This window comes from Amphiura filiformis, chromosome 7 (genome assembly GCF_039555335.1).
Source record: "Amphiura filiformis chromosome 7, Afil_fr2py, whole genome shotgun sequence".
NCBI classification, from domain to species: Eukaryota; Metazoa; Echinodermata; class Ophiuroidea; order Amphilepidida; family Amphiuridae; genus Amphiura; species Amphiura filiformis.
In genome coordinates, this window is record NC_092634.1 from 56,639,919 (window position 1) to 56,652,752 (window position 12,834).

Consider the following 12,834-nt stretch of genomic DNA (forward strand, 5'->3'; position numbering starts at 1 on the left):
CTTTGTATTTTGGATTTATGCAAATTAGGCACTGTTCCACTGTGATTAAATGGATTCTGTTGCAATTTGTGGTCGGTTAACTTTTATTTTCCTTAATTTAACAGCTGTACAACCAATCGATTGATGGATCATACAATCAAAGAATCGACTAATTAGTCTATGCTTCAATTGCTTGATCGAGCAATAAATGGATCGATCAATTGGTCGAAAATTCACACCATGCAACAAAAATGTTGACAAACTTTAAGTCAAATGCTGTCTCCTTTACAAAAAAATATAATAGCTTTAGGGGCTGTGCAATAATTATGAGCGGGGGGGTAACATTTCCAAACGGCTCGCCAAAAGTCGCTCGCCCTCCCTCGGCAAGCCAAAAATCGCTTGCCCCCCTCTCGGCCTGCCAAAAAATCTTTGCCCCCTTGAACATGCCAAATTTTTAGGATCCCAAATTTGCAAACCTTAAATGGTCCAGATACATGTTGCGAGCGCAGCGAGCAGGAACATTTGCATATTTAAGCGTTTTCGTACTGTTTTTTCTAAGCCTTTTTAGAGCGTTTTATTTAAAAGGTTCCCCATGAATGTGTGCCAAAAATCGCTCTCGGCTTGCCAAAAATTTCTCCCCTCCCCCAATTTTACCCTCCCACCAGGGTTCATAATTATTGCACAGGCCCATAGTGACGAAAGTCCACCAGAATTCACAATAACGAAAGAGTGGCAATGGTTATATAAATGTGAGTTCTTTCAGCCAAAATGAAAAGTTGTTCGGATTTTAAATTACTGTAACACATCACATTACATTTATGTTGTATTCTGTCACTTAGTTAACCATTTGTTATTTATTATTACTGTTATAATGCACGATCGAATTAAAAAGACTAGTTTGCGTATGATGTCATGGCAACCAGACCAAAAATCCGAACTGCGCAGGTCAACAACCAATCTCTCAGCACCTTTGCCTGGACGTCAGACGCAAACTTGTCATTTTAATCCGGTCTTGATTTATAGGTCTAGGTATTTTCAGTGGACAAGGTGGGACTTCATTTTAGACAGCGATTTAAAAGTGCATCTTATGGAGGTAATGTATTCCGAATTTCTTTTAACGTCACTGCAACTGTGCATAAATGCCCCTATTTTGGTTTAATCACACGGGAAATTTACGGTTTATTGGGGGCGACTTCGGCAGTTGATGGCAGTTGAACCGCGTGCCATTGTATAGAGCAATAGAAATTGGCTCGAACCGGACGGAACTGGGCGGAACCGGCGGGCAACCGGTGGTTGAGTTTTGAAGCCGTCCCTTGCCATATCTTTGTCTAATGGTCTAACAAAGTCTATTACCACATGAAGGCTAGTAACCACTTAGTCTAACAACCATTTAGTCCCCCACTGTGTCTGATATCATTTGGTCCAGTAACCGTTACGTCTAACATCCATATAGTCTAATACCCACTTGGTCTAACATTTTCTAATAACCATTTAGTCAAATAACCAGTTGGTCTAATAATCATACGGTCTAATATTTTTGTCCAATTGCTATTTCGTAAAAAATGCTAATAATACCAAGAGTGGGCTATGGGGAATTACTTCTCTTATACTGTGCTGGGAATCAGGTGGCTGTTACAAATACCTTCTTTCAGATTCCTAACAAATGGTACTACATCAGTTTTTGATCCGTGTCTGATGACCGGCGTCAGTATTGTTTTCTCAATCAGATATTGCCTTTTGGCAACTTTACTGAGTATCCTGGTAGATGTAGATGTAGACATGACCAGAGGAATATTTTAAAATGGTATATCATAAGTGAAAACACCAAGTGCTTATGGTTCACCATGAACAAGAAAAGCTAATAAGCTAAGCTAGAGGTTGCATGCCAATTTTGCCATGGATCAATCATCGTCGAATTTTGATAACAATAACAACAAATACACTGTTCAAAAATTGCATTTAAGGGATCTAGTATGAGCGTTTGGACAGTATTTTTTGGGATATGAGAGCACATCAGACATATTGAATTGCATTCTGAATACGAAGAATGTCCTTCTGATATCAAATAATTTTGATGTTTTGAAATTCGCAATATAATACATATTTTATGACAAATTATTAAAATTTGTTTTTAGATTTTTGATATATAACAGTCCTGGAAGTAAATTTATAAATCTAATGAATCATATTGAAGATATACATACAATTTTTTTCCCCAAAGATTGTTTTTGGTGTTTTTGGTGTATCCTCAAAAACCCAAATTATTTGATATCAAATGGACATTCTTCGTATTCAGAATGTAATTCGATATATGTCTGATGTACTCTCATATCCCACAAAAAATACTGTTCAAACGCTCATACCCTACCTCTTAATAGTTTGCCTTTATCCTTGCAGGCAAATAATAACCCAGCAATGAGTAGTGTGACAGTTCGCGCTGACCGACAGGATGAACAAATTTGCCATAATACAGTATACAACTTGTTCCGTGTATTAGGCATCGCCAGCTTTTACGACTTCCACAAGGCAAAGTAAGCATTAAGAGATCGGTATTTTGTGGGACATGAGAGCACATCAGACATACCAAATAGCATATTGTCTAATATGGAAGCCTCTTAGCAACCTTAGACAAGACCATCATTCTCGACCAAAATCTAAAATGGGAAGCACAAATTAATCAAACTTGTTTAACAGTTTCGAAATACATTGGTATGTTGTACAGAATCAGGGAATGGCTATCTGCTAACCACATGAATACAATTTATAAAGCTCTTATTCTTCCAAGATTGACTTACTGTGATACCGTATGGGGAAATTACAATAACACACTTCTGAATAGGATTGAGCGTCTCCAGAACAGGGCTGGGAGGGCCATTCTTAAAGTTCCAGTCAGGACACCATCTTCTTTAATCAGGGAAAACCTTAAATGGAAGCCTCTTAGCAACCTTAGACAAGACCATCTGTGTCTTTTAACTTATAAATGTATTGCTGGTTTTGTTCCAAAGTATATGCAAACAATTTTTACCTCTGTGAAAACCAGTCATCGTCACAATACACGTGGTAGCGCTCATGGCAATATTGCACTTAATTTCAAACCCAGAATTGAAGCTGGTAGACGCTCATTCTTATTCAGAGGGGCTAAGGCCTGGAATTCACTTGATCCTAAACTGAAATCACCTCTCCCAATTAGCACAGCAACTTTCAAAACAATATACAACTCTCAATTTTATGATTCTTAAATTGTAGTCTTTAAATTTGTTTCATATTTTGGCTTCATTCGTTTATTTTGCAAAACAAGATTTGTTTGAGATATATTTATACTATCATGCTAGGCGTTACTACTATTTTGTGCAATCAATTTCCATATTGAATTATTTGTATTTGACATTAAATGAATGATTTAGTTTGTATATTTGGTGCAATCGATAGTTTTGAATAATATTTTAATATTAAAATGTTTTAGCTATGCTGGTTCATAGGTTGGTTTTTGTAGTGTTTTATCTTTTAAGTAGTTTTAATGCTTATTGTGTCCCCCATATTATTTGATCCTTTATTCTATATTATGCTTTGCCTATGTATGTAGTATTAATAGTATTTTAAACATGTTGTAAAGTTACATTGTAATTTGATTTATTTTGTAAGCTAAATTTGCAATATTATTGTGTATTTGAATGTATGTAGTATTTTTAAAACCTTAATGATTATGTTATGTAAATGTTGTATTGATCCCTGGGCCTCAAGGAAGAACAGATGATTAATTGTGTTTTCAACTGATTGAGTGTCCCAGGTTAACAAGAAATAAAACAAACAAACAAACAAACAAAACTAAAGCATTCTGAATACTTTGATATCAAATAATTTTGATTTTTTGAAATTTGCGACGTTATACAAACTTAATTATTTGCTATTTTGATTTCATCATGCAGTTATTGTTGCCTACATGTATGCACACAACACAGGGGCACTCACAATAGGCAATTGACCCCTACTATTGACCCCGATGTGTTGTAGATATAGGAGATGAACTAGTTAGCGTCATATATCAAAAAGTATAGAAGCTATGATTTTAGTACTTGCTCTATGTTTCAATTACTTATTTGCGATGTTATACAAACTTTATTATTTGCTAATTTATCTACCTTTCTTTATTATTAACTTTCGGTGATGAATTAATTCAAAGCAATAATTACTGTCAGCAATGGAAGTTCTAAAATGTATTTTGTGCATTTAGAATATTTTAATTGTCTTGATCTTGATTTGGTATTGGCCAACACTCCTCCTGGAGTCAGACAGTCAGGCTATATACTCGTATGTGCATGCGGAGTGCTGAATTGGTCTTGATTTTGTGCTTTGATGTGGTTGGCTGCAGCTTCTTTGAACGGAGGTATCGCTTTAATTTGGGTTATTTGTTCAGGTAAATTGTTCCAGTTTCAGTTCGGGGAAAAAGAGAATTTCATACAGTCTTTGCTGGTGGTAATTTGAGTAAGCGTTGCAGTGGAGATGCCGATATGGTGATTGACGTTGAAAGGGCTGTAGGAGTGTTCTAGTTGGTAGGGAGTCTGCGAGTAGTTCTTCTATTCTCCAGCGAATATTGGTTCAGACCTTTGAAGCTCTTTGAGACGAATAATTAGTCGAGGGACATGACTAAGGCTACTCACAATAGCCGGGTAATTGATCTTGGTTGTGCGTGAATAAGCTTGTATACCCCATTGAGGTCATTATGGTCATCGACTTTTATACTGCCTAGTAGTGAGTGCAGCTGTACTACAAGCTGTAGTCCATACAGGACCAACGCAATATAAAATTAGAATTTTGGTCAGATTTTGAGTTCAAGACGCATGGCCGTTTGTCAAAGCGCAAACTAACGACTTTCATATCTGTTCAACACGTATTTTCAAGTGTATGAGACCACATCTGGTTTCTTGAGAAAAATCATTTACGGGAGATATTCATCATTTTCTAACCCGGTATCCGAAGATTTTCGTCTGATATCAAAATCGTGCATAGCAATTCACGTGTATCGATCCCGTGTATTCATTTTAGTGTCTCTGATGCACCAAATAATTATTAGCCAGGCGATGTCGGTGTGCGGCAGAAAGAACAATCAGTACATATCGGAGAACCGATAGCGCAATAGGAGGTGGTGACTTATGCTGGTTTCATACTTTGTACCGCTTGCCGCTAAGCGGCGTGACGCTTTATCATACCGCTTGCACTGGTCTGCAAGCGGGGCGGCACACCGCTGATGGGCAGCGGCATGACTCTGTCAGCACCGCTCCAAAATCGTATTTTGTTCTCATACGTCAGAGCGGCACCGCTCCAAGTTGACTTGAATTCAACTCCCAGCGATGCTGCCGCTTGGGCAAAGCGGTGGAGTGATAGATATATCGGCTTGCCGCTGGTCACCGCTAGCGTTTCTGGTGCGACTGCGCAGTGAAGCAAAATCATGTTCAGAGCGGCAAATCGGCAAGCGGCAGGAAAGTATGAAACCAGCATCAGTGATAGAGAATTCAAACAAATTACCGGAGCCACGTGTTAAAGCCATACTCAGAGACGATATCTAACCATTATACTACATTATATTACTAGTTGTTTTTATATCCAAAGCAAACATAAAGCCCATATCGAGAAAATCCCAAAACTTATCTCCAAAACAGTATTTTGCAACTAAGGCTAATTTAAAACACCATGTCCCATCTAAAAGATGTACTATATTAATATCAACTTGTTATAACTCAATTATAGAGCAAATAGGCCATTAATGTGCGAATTTGTTTCAATTAAAAGTATTATTATGAGGCAAAAAAAAAAAAAAAAGTTTGTTTCCTGTAGCGCGCATTTTGTTTTTGACGGCTTATGTGCGCATTTGAATTTTTTCACTTACAAAGAAAAAACCTGGCAAAATCGCAAAAAAATAATATAAAACACTACTGGAGTAATTTTACACATTACACAACAAATAAAGAATATAAATATTCTTAAATATGACGAAATGTGATTTTTTTGTGTCAGAGAAACCCACTGTAAATTCCCATTCCAATTTGCAGCGAAAAGGGTATTTTTGTTTCATTTCAAGACATGGATTAAAAAAACCGCATTTCGCATTTGACTTTGTGGACCTGCTCAAGCAAACAAACATGTTTTTGTTTTTATCTTGCAGACCTTTCCTCCATAATATGGCATTTTGCTTGGAATAAACAAGAGGAAAGCCTCGGGTTCATTTTAACAATCAACAATCTTTATACTTAATATTTTCAGCATTCCGTATGTTATAAGGGATAGTGATATACACGTAGAGAAAGCCATCTGCTATACATCCGTATGCAACTTATGCAAATCAAAGGTAGGCATAATTAGCATAATTATTGACCTTACATAAACTGTGCGCGTACGCTAAAATACGTTCTTGCGCGTATTCCCACACCCACATGTGTAGACACCAGCACTGTCACTGGTTGATTGTAACATATAACACATGATGTTTTACACATTGGAACCCATAACTCAGCCCTAAACATGCCATGTCCAACAAAAATAATGTTTCCTCAAGGAACGAATGGCTTGAAAATGAGCTATCCGCAACATCCGCAACATTATTTAATTTGACTTGTTCACATAGGAATGTCAGCTTTGCTCTAAATGTTTATCAGACACCGATAGAGACATCTTGAAGTCAGTGCTTTGGGAGCATTTAAGACGAGGAGAAACAAGACGTGTGTATCCTATTGTAATAGTAAGTATAATGGGATATTCTAGATAAACTTGATAAACAGGGGTCATCTTTAATTGTCTTATCCAATATTGTTTTGGGATTCGTATCTTGCATCCTATATCTTTATAAGTAGCTGTACGATTAATTCACCAGTCGGACAGTAGCCGCATTTGCATTTTTACGAAGGATTCTTTTTCATAGTACAAGAAAACACGTCTATCATTTTTTAAGGATGTGGTAGTCTGTGACTTGCATCCACAAGCTACGGGTTTATTCCGTCTTAGTCACGTGACCGCTACTGGTTCTATAGGAAGATACAGGTGGTGTATGACGTGCAGTCCCTAAATTCAGTAAATTTTCATCGTCAACCGTGTGATTGAATGGGATTATTTTGAAATTTTAAAACGCTTGAAATATCACAAACAAATAGGCCTATGTTGATAAATAATATAAATACAAGTTAAAACCGTTGGGGTTCGATAATGAACCCCACAAAACTAACCGAGTATATGGAAAATGCCATACGGCCGGGCGGTTTCACGAGTTGCCGGCTCGATCATGTCATCCGCCGCCTGGGAAGATATGACTTGATGATGTAGTCGTAACCAGGTAACCATGGTAACTAAGAGGTGGGATGTGTCGGCCTAGTCCCTGTTCAGTTACAGCACATCGCGCACTCCCTTAGACACCACCGGGCCGCGCACCGGGCGACATCAGTCACTTTTTCTGCCTCCGCAGGAGGTAGTTTGCTTTGAAATTTACACCTAAAATGCCGCACATTGCGCGGCATGTAGGCCGATTGTACAAATTTATATTCTGACAAGTACTCTAATTTCCGCCCAATATCGAGAGCCCAATATATATCCCCCACCTCTTTGCGCCATACATAAATTCGCCTATCGCCATTTCCGAATGTTCAAAAGGTAATCACGCTTCCTCAGCATGTGCAATAAATTAGCATTAAAATTAATCTTATTCTATAGGGATTCTAGAAACACCTAGCACGTGGCGCCAATGGTGCGGGTCTATCAAGCTCATGAATTATGCATTAGAATTTTTTAAATCATATATTGTATAATTGAAGACCGAATTAAAAAGACTAGCTTGCGTATGCCGTCCTGTCAACCAGACCAAAAATGCCATACTGCGCAGGTCAGCAACCAATCACAGCGCGCCTTTGTCCTGACGTCAGACGCAAACTAGTATTTTTTTAATTCGGTATTTAATTATGGATTTTTGCCTCATCACATCAGCAATATCGTAGAAATCAAGTCGGACAACCGTTATGCTGTGTGTGGCAATGGGAATACACATTAAACAAGGTTTAATTTCATGATTACATGAAACCTGATTATCAATGGAAAAACTTTGGCTGGAGAAGTTGAAGCTGACGTTCATGGCGACACTTTGGATGTGATAATTTGACATCATGGATTGTTTTGTGCAAAATTGGAGGTATTTTTGCGGCGAGTCAGCAGACCGACTGACATGCAGGCTAGCATGCTAGGCTCGACTAGGCCGCAATCATCGTGTCTACATCATAATAATAGTTCATACCCGCTGGACAGCAGGAAGAATGTTTATAACTTACATTTCAATACAATCATGTTACTTTTATCTTGAACTTGGAAGAAACTGATTTCAATAACAATTTCAATATTGCAAACTCATGACCATCAGTGACCATACATTACACTAAACAGTGAGATCCGTGCCGGTTTATGACTAGAAAGTAGAATGGATTATTTATTTCTGTTCATCTTGATATCAACATTTAAATGGTAAGTTCATGAGTTTGACCTCAATTAAAAAAACAGAACCCGTGTCAAATCTACATTGTATGTCGCACAATTATGTGTTGTGCATGACTGAGTGCATGATGCTAGCATAATTATGACTAGTCTAGGGCTAGGCCCGGGGCTAGCAAACTGATTTCAATAACATTTCAATATTGCAAACTCATGACCATATACCATCAGTGACCATACATGACACTAAACAGTGAGATCCATGCCGGTTTATGATTAGAAGGTAGAATGGATTATTTATTTCTGTTCATCTTGATATCAACATTTAAATGGTAAGTTCATGAGTTTGACCTCAATTAAAATACAAAACAGAACCCGTGTCAAATCTACATTGTATGTCGCACAGTTATGTGTAGTGCGTGACTGAGTGCATGATGCTAGCATGACTAGTCTAGGGCTAGGCCCGGGGCTAGTCCTTTACTAGCCCTTGGCAGTTGGCAGTCACTCCTCCGACACAGCGCTAGTCCAAATCTAAAAAACACTCTGCCAGTCCGAAACTGAAAACCACTGCGCTAGTCCGAATTTGCAAAACATGGCGCTATTCCGAATCTGAATTTAGAAAACACTGCGCTAGTCCGATATTCGGACTAGCGCCGTGTTTTTCAGATTCGGACCAGCGCTGTGATTTTCAGATTCGGACTACCGCTTTGGTTTTCTGCAGTTTCGGACTGACGAAGTGTTTTCCAGACTCGGACTAGCGTAGTGTATTTCGGACTAGGGGTGCGTCGGTCTACTGTCGGACTGTTAAAGTGTTTTTAGATTCGGACTAGCGGTGTGTCGGACTGTTGCAGTGGTGTTCAAATTTGCCAAATGCATCCAGGGTTTTATATCTTATTTTGTAGCCTATCTGAAAATTTTACTTTGCATAATTCTTGCATATATAATTAGAAAATAAGGCCTACCTGACAACATTGCATAACAAAAATAAAAGAAAGTTGTTGCCAACTCCATTTTGACAGGCCATATTTTGGTAACCGAATATCCGATTAAAATAAAATTTTCAGTCTTGTATTAGGAGAAAATGGACTCACATATTTTAATCAGACAAAAATCTATATCCAACAGCGGTACCTTAAAGCTAGCATTATAAGTATCTCCTTAACTAATAACAAAAGGTGTCCACTGGTATCTTGGAGGCATTGTCTTTTTTAAAGACATTTCTTGTTTATTCATGTTATTCTGAAAACATGATAATGATAAAATTGGATGGTTTTTTCTCATGATACACGAATTTATCAGTCTCGCTAGCGTTTTTACATATCGCGCTCCACTAGTCCACTTCGTCTCGCACATTGACAAACTAACACGTTTTACTGTTTGACATTGTTTTAGGAACAACCCACTGAACCTGATGGCGATTCTATATCTAGGACATACAATTCATCGAGTACAGCTGATAATGCACTAACGAAGGAGTGGCTACGACTGAAATGTTTACTTGATATTCAATGGTGTAATATTATCAAGTAGTACGAGTCTATTAAACATGTTAAAGAAACTTTAAAGCTAATATCATGCATGATTCTTGAACTCGGCACAAAAAACTAATTGCATTAGTATCCATGGTCCATGCGGGGGTCCATAGGAACCTTAAACACCTTTACTCAGTTTAGTCTGAGAATCGTTGGCATTTTTGTTATGCAGGTTAGTGCAGTTTTTTATGCACTTTCTGTTTAATATGCAAAATAGACTGACCGTGGCCTTCATACTTTGATTTGCTTCAGTCATTATGCTGGTGTCTCCATGATTTATAGTTTCATGTAGACTTTTACCTTGACCAAGAACATAAAAACCCATCATCAAGAAAGATAACCATGGAAGCGACAATTGATCATTAGCACGTGTCCAATTGTTATTCAAATGGCGTATTGTTATTAACATGATCACCTGACCTTGTTTGATGTCGCTATAGTTTTGTCTACAGGCAGACAGGCGGCATAGGACACGCGTCACGTGACGTTCGAGGCTGGCGAAAATACAAGGTTGATAGCCCCATTCAAAATACACGGTTAGCCGTTATAAATTGGAAAACAACATACTTACAATGTGGTACATTGTCGTATCCCAACGGTCTTAGAGTAAGATAATTTTGCTTTGACACCACATAACAATTTTAGAATTGTTTGTGAAGATTTCATGATTATGTGTTAATCCAATGGCGATGTCAAAAAAGACGATATCGCATCCACCATCATCTGCAGGCAGAGGTTGGCTCGAAAGTATGGCATCTCACAAACAAATCATGAAATCTTCACAAACAATTCTACATGTGTGTTATGTGGTGTAAAAACAAAATTATGTTATTCTAAAACCGTTGGGACACGACAATGTACCCCAACGTATGTTGTTTTTCAACTGTTAATCGTCTATTCTGAACGGGCTGTCAGCCTTGTAGTTTCATAAGCATCGTACGTCACGTGTCGCGATACCACCTGGGTAAGATTCGCTAAACGTACACCTTATGTGATGACCTCAACACAAGGACCGAATTACTGAATTATTCATAACCGATCAATTATGTTAGCTAGCCTCACTTTTGTTATGATGGGAAGCATATAAAAGTATACATTTTCAGTAAGGAAATGATGCAAGGAATCCAACTAGCATAACAGATTCCTGCAAAAATTAAACTTTTTTTACATTACTTTTTGTTAAGAAAATAAAACAAATAATATAAGCAAAATGACAATGCCAAAAACAGACGTCATCCAAGTTACTCTGGATCTGCGACTAACTAGCTAACTAATCGCAGATCAAACCTCCTGCCTAAAGAGGAACAGCAGACAAGGATCTGAATTTGCCAATGCACATTTTGCCAACACATATGTGACCCCTCGGCACAACTGAGCCCGGATGTCGCTAGTGCCACTATTGAGATATGCTCCATCGAACTTAACAATAAACAATAGGAAACAAAGGATTTATTGACTGTTTTATTGATTTTTCACTACTCAAATGTCAAGTACTATAGACATGATATACATCATTTTAAAGCTAATTTCAAGTAGAATATTTTGGTTTAATATCTCAAAAATGATGATTGGCGACTTCAGGGCTCAGTTGTGCCGAGGGGTCACATATAACATAGTTGATATACAGGGTGTCCCAGAAAAAATTACCGAGTGAATAAAATCGAACGTAAGTCGAGAAATAGACATCAGAATCAAACAATTTAAAATGTTGCGCATAACCTATTTTATTGTGCATCATATACGAAAATTTTATTTGATTCGGTTGACTGGTTGCGAAGAAATTAACGATTACATAATGCGCGCATCAATGCAGTTCATTCCAAGTTTGATCAACAGGCGCTTTTTTATACTCGCTCACCGCTTCCTAACGTTTGTGTATCTCATTAATCTTAGTCCACATTATCTATTTTATATTCCGACGGTGTTATGTTATTCATTCTTTCACTGAAGATGAGTAACAGTTTGTCCGAGAAAACTTCGATTCTGCAATTGGAAGCCTTTTATATTTTAACTTTCCAAAGAACATTTGATCCAAGAATGACAATGATCAAGTGCTTACAGCTCTACATGTGATTTTGATACCATGCAATATTAATGTTGACGTTTTAAAAGATTTAATCTTTGCATTACAATTTCTTGGAAATATTCCAAAAACATTAATGTTTGTGAGAATTTTTTAAAGCCAGCTTTATGCAATAATTCTTTATGCAACATTTACATCAACATTAACGAAAAACGATATTTACAAGTACCGAGCATCATCTCACATGCATGCTTTCATTTTCAATATCGTGCAAGTTTTCAAGTTTGAACCAAACCTAATTTAATGAAAAAAAATGTTTTGCAAGAAACATATTGTTTAAAAAGAACAAAAAGGATTTCACAGAACAAAATATGAAGCCCATTGACAGTTAACCACTAGTGCGCATTGTGTTGAATGATCTCTCTTTCAAACTTGGAATGAAGTGAATTGGCGCATGCGTTATGTAATCGCTTGTTTCTTCGTAATCAGTCAACTGATTCCAATCAAATTGGCGTATAAGATGCAGAATAAGATGGGCTACACGTCGATGTTTAGATTTTTGAATTCTGATGTCTATTTCTCGACTTACGTCCAAATTCATTCGTCCGGTAATTTTTTCTGGGACACCCTGTATTTTGAACGAGCGCTGGTAATGTCATTATTAAATAAAACATTTTCAACAGAAAGCCTAAACTTTATACCTAGCCTTTGCGTAATAAGCCTGTTGGCAAATTCCCATATCGGAATCCTCTTAATACAATGATAAAAATCCCTTTAAAAGGGAGAGCTTGGCCTTGGAATACCCAAACTTAATGAAATATATCAAAAAATAAACAAAGA

At 37.4% G+C, this 12,834-nt stretch overlaps 1 long non-coding RNA gene across 1 annotated transcript; it reads left to right on the forward strand.

Annotated features, from left to right (window-relative positions):
* The first annotated feature begins 6,235 nt into the window (after positions 1–6,235).
* On the forward strand, positions 6,236–10,120 carry LOC140156404 (uncharacterized). The gene is made up of 3 exons (XR_011859551.1): positions 6,236–6,322; positions 6,599–6,712; positions 9,832–10,120. It is a non-coding gene; the product is annotated as an uncharacterized lncRNA (long non-coding RNA).
* Positions 10,121–12,834: the final 2,714 nt, after the last annotated feature.